This window comes from Schistocerca piceifrons, unplaced genomic scaffold, assembly GCF_021461385.2.
Source record: "Schistocerca piceifrons isolate TAMUIC-IGC-003096 unplaced genomic scaffold, iqSchPice1.1 HiC_scaffold_967, whole genome shotgun sequence".
Taxonomy (NCBI): domain Eukaryota; kingdom Metazoa; phylum Arthropoda; class Insecta; order Orthoptera; family Acrididae; genus Schistocerca; species Schistocerca piceifrons.
The window spans coordinates 55,001-60,000 of NW_025729242.1; the positions used below are offsets into that span (position 1 = coordinate 55,001).

The 5,000-nt window shown below is 53.4% G+C and overlaps 1 non-coding gene across 1 annotated transcript in view; it reads right to left on the reverse strand.

Annotated features, from left to right (window-relative positions):
- Positions 1-1,533, reverse strand: part of LOC124774599 — a 1,909-nt gene extending 376 nt beyond the window's left edge. The window contains exon 1 of the ribosomal RNA XR_007015390.1: positions 1-1,533. This exon is cut by the window's left edge and continues 376 nt beyond it. This is a non-coding gene — a ribosomal RNA (small subunit ribosomal RNA).
- Positions 1,534-5,000: the final 3,467 nt, after the last annotated feature.

The following is a 5,000-nucleotide window of genomic DNA, read 5'->3' on the forward strand; positions in this document are numbered from 1 at the left end:
GTTATTGCTCAATCTCGTGCGGCTAGAAGCCGCCTGTCCCTCTAAGAAGAAAAGTAATCGCTGACAGCACGAAGGATGTCACGCGACTAGTTAGCAGGCTAGAGTCTCGTTCGTTATCGGAATTAACCAGACAAATCGCTCCACCAACTAAGAACGGCCATGCACCACCACCCACCGAATCAAGAAAGAGCTATCAATCTGTCAATCCTTCCGGTGTCCGGGCCTGGTGAGGTTTCCCGTGTTGAGTCAAATTAAGCCGCAGGCTCCACTCCTGGTGGTGCCCTTCCGTCAATTCCTTTAAGTTTCAGCTTTGCAACCATACTTCCCCCGGAACCCAAAAGCTTTGGTTTCCCGGAGGCTGCCCGCCGAGTCATCGGAGGAACTGCGGCGGATCGCTGGCTGGCATCGTTTATGGTTAGAACTAGGGCGGTATCTGATCGCCTTCGAACCTCTAACTTTCGTTCTTGATTAATGAAAACATACTTGGCAAATGCTTTCGCTTCTGTTCGTCTTGCGACGATCCAAGAATTTCACCTCTAACGTCGCAATACGAATGCCCCCGCCTGTCCCTATTAATCATTACCTCGGGTTCCGAAAACCAACAAAATAGAACCGAGGTCCTATTCCATTATTCCATGCACACAGTATTCAGGCGGGCTTGCCTGCTTTAAGCACTCTAATTTGTTCAAAGTAAACGTGCCGGCCCACCGAGACACTCAATAAAGAGCACCCTGGTAGGATTTCAACGGGGTCCGCCTCGGGACGCACGAGCACGCACGAGGCGGTCGCACGCCTTCGGCTCGCCCCACCGGCAGGACGTCCCACGATACATGCCAGTTAAACACCGACGGGCGGTGAACCAACAGCGTGGGACACAAATCCAACTACGAGCTTTTTAACCGCAACAACTTTAATATACGCTATTGGAGCTGGAATTACCGCGGCTGCTGGCACCAGACTTGCCCTCCAATAGATACTCGTTAAAGGATTTAAAGTGTACTCATTCCGATTACGGGGCCTCGGATGAGTCCCGTATCGTTATTTTTCGTCACTACCTCCCCGTGCCGGGAGTGGGTAATTTGCGCGCCTGCTGCCTTCCTTGGATGTGGTAGCCGTTTCTCAGGCTCCCTCTCCGGAATCGAACCCTGATTCCCCGTTACCCGTTACAACCATGGTAGGCGCAGAACCTACCATCGACAGTTGATAAGGCAGACATTTGAAAGATGCGTCGCCGGTACGAGGACCGTGCGATCAGCCCAAAGTTATTCAGAGTCACCAAGGCAAACGGACCGGACGAGCCGACCGATTGGTTTTGATCTAATAAAAGCGTCCCTTCCATCTCTGGTCGGGACTCTGTTTGCATGTATTAGCTCTAGAATTACCACAGTTATCCAAGTAACGTGGGTACGATCTAAGGAACCATAACTGATTTAATGAGCCATTCGCGGTTTCACCTTAATGCGGCTTGTACTGAGACATGCATGGCTTAATCTTTGAGACAAGCATATGACTACTGGCAGGATCAACCAGGGAGCTGCGCCAACTAGAGCTGAGCAGCCGGCCGCCCGGGAGTGTGTCCCGGGGGCCCGCGCGAACACGCAAGCGTCCGCTCAATCATTCTGCAAACAGGAGGAGGCTGAGCTCCCCTGCACAATACACCTCGAAACCCTCTCAGGTCCCGGCGGCGCGCAGCGCCGTCCCAAGTACTTGGTCGGGTTCGAGAGAGGCGCAATCGCCCGGAGTTAGGCGAGTAGACGCTTTCGGTGCGACCACCCGTGCTCCCAACTGAGCTTGCCGCTGCCGACAGAGGCCCGGGAGCGTGCTGTCGTGGCATTGCCGGCGGGAGACAACACGCGCCACCTACGGTGACCGGCAGCTCCAACGCCAGCGCCACAGAAGGACAAAAGCCCCACTTGGGTGCCGAAGCGAACTCTCCCAGCACAGCGCACGCGCCAACACATCCGCACAGCTGCGATACAAACCACCAGCGAGAACCGCTGGGGCGACCGAGCAGCAGACGGCGTCGCGGCGCCGAGCGCCGGGCGGCGGCGCATCCTCAACGCACACAGTCCTCAATCGGACCAGCACACTGAAGATGTCCACCGCGCTTCGCACCGGGCCCGCGAGGACCTACTTTGGCCGCACGGCGCCGCGCGCAGGGTGCGCCGGCGCGCAGCTGCGACGCCTGCCGCGTCCGTCGGCCGGCGCGCCTGCCACTGGCCGCCCCCACCAGCCGGCTGTAGCGCGTGCGCCCACGCACCGCGCGGCCAGCACGCCGGGAGGCGCCCCCTCACCGGCCGGGGACGGTCCCACCCAGCCACCACCGCGTATCGCTTCACACCCAGATGCCGTTCAGTTTCATCGGCATGGTGGGTATCGCTGGAACAACCGGTTAGTACCTCAACCTATCGTCGCCATCACCGATTCACCCCTAGCGAGAACAACCGCACCACAACGGGTTACCATTTCTTCATTTGCGTAACTTCACCAGAAAACGTAGGCGTCCATCGCCATTAGCAACTTCAACGATTATTGCATGCCTGTGTCAGGTGTCACGCCACACTACGTCTGCCCACATACACGCAACAAAATGTGCACGCCTAGACAATACGTGGAAGGTGGCCCCCGTACGTATGCGATGTCCATTGCTCGAACGACTGTCAACCGGCCTCTGTAGCATGTCGCAGATATGGAACGCGGTGCACCATGCTATCACGGTGTTTGAGGAGAGACGACTAGGTCCGAATACATCAACACACAGCTCATGCTGATCGCCATCCACGGCGTCCGTTCCTCCCACACGTCTCTATGGCGTACCACACTGCAATCCAGCTCTCATAGGGAGACGACACGTAGCTGCGTGCACAATATTTGCACTGTATGGTCCGCCGTTTTTGGGCGCAGTCGTTGTACGGTCACACATGTGCCACGATGTATCATTCAGTACATAAGGACGAATGTGCAGTACAGATTGTGGTTCACGCGTACGACATCAGCGGACAGTTGACACAGGCCGCACCACAACGTAGCCTGCGTACGTCGCATGCGAAGGGCATTGAACATGCAAACTTGTCACCAACCAGCTTGCGAAGGCAGGGGGCAAGGTGGGGACGTGGGGACGTGGGGAGGGGTGGGGGGGGGGGGGGGCGGCATGTACGTCCTGCTGCCATCCACATTACAGTGTACAGCAGGAGCATGTGGAAAGTCAGCAAGACTTGCAAGGTGTTTAACATGAAGCGATACACAGGGGAGCGGGCAGTGCGAGTAGCGAACTATATTGCGAGGGTTGCGGGTGGGCAACACTACACTAATTGAACGAGTCGTATAACAATTACAGAGCAGGTTTAGGCGACAACGTGGGTTACGTTAGCGGACAACGTGGGTTACGTTAGCGGACAACGTGGGTTACGTTAAGGCACAACATGGGTTACGTTAAGGCACAACATGGGTTACGTTAAGGCACAACATGGGTTACGTTAGGGCACAACATGGGTTAGGTTAGGGGACAACATGGGTTAGGTTAGGGGACAACATGGGTTAGGTTAGGGGACAACATGGGTTAGGTTAGGGCACAACATGGGTTAGGTTAGGGCACAACATGGGTTAGGTTAGGGCACAACATGGGTTAGGTTAGGGCACAACATGGGTTAGGTTAAGGCACAACATGGGTTAGGTTAAGGCACAACATGGGTTAGGTTAAGGCACAACATGGGTTAGGTTAAGGCACAACATGGGTTAGGTTAAGGTACAACATGGGTTAGGTTAAGGTACAACATGGGTTAGGTTAAGGTACAACATGGGTTAGGTTAAGGTACAACATGGGTTAGGTTAAGGTACAACATGGGTTAGGTTAAGGTACAACATGGGTTAGGTTAAGGTACAACATGGGTTAGGTTAAGGTACAACATGGGTTAGGTTAAGGTACAACATGGGTTAGGTTAAGGTACAACATAGGTTAGGTTAAGGTACAACATAGGTTAGGTTAAGGTACAACATAGGTTAGGTTAAGGTACAACATAGGTTAGGTTAAGGTACAACATAGGTTAGGTTAAGGTACAACATAGGTTAGGTTAAGGTACAACATAGGTTAGGTTAAGGTACAACATAGGTTAGGTTAAGGTACAACATAGGTTAGGTTAAGGTACAACATAGGTTAGGTTAAGGTACAACATAGGTTAGGTTAGGTTAGGTTACACGTTGTTGTAAGGAAAGGTGTAGGGGGGGGGGGGCGGGGGCGGCAGGTTCCTTGATAGTGATTATAGTAAGTGAATGCTTGTGACATGATCAGATTTGTCACGTCAGGATGCACCTTTGGCTTATTAGAGGCGGCGCTCCAATTCTATGCTTGTGTGAGACCTGTGTCTTTGACTCATGTCATTGTTTGTGCGCTGTGACAGGAGGTACTATTGTGATGTTGGGTGCACCGTTGTATAGGACATGTGTGGGTGTTGGTGCCTGGTCTGCGCAATGGTGGATGTCGAAAGGCTGGGATATTGTATTTTCCGCATGGACCTCCTGGTCTGGTTGTGATAGTGTGGATTGTGTAATGTGGCGGAGAAGATGCACTGGATGTTGTTCCATGCTGGTGCTTACATATTGTATGTGCGCCCGTTAGAAGCAGAGAGTGGTGCGTGATCAGAGTGTCTGGCTGACGTGTGGTTCCCATTGTGGGCAGACTCTTTCAGCATGTATACGGACAGTTGTGTATATTTGCTGTAGTTTGATGGCTCTGCATTGATTACTAATCAGCGCCGTGTGTACGGGTAATCTGGTTCCAGTCCAAAATGTTCCATCTGTGTACATTAGTGACAAAGACTCTCCCCATGCAGTGGGGCTCGGTCTGTTATAGCTCTTCCGCGTAATATATTTGCCCCACGTTTTTGCGACTGCGAGTGCGAGTGCAACGCGCATGGGGACCGACATGCTGATGGCTCGGTATCGGACGCCGTACAGTGAGCAACGCGATCGCGTCTCTCGCTCGTAAGTGGTACAGGTCGCGG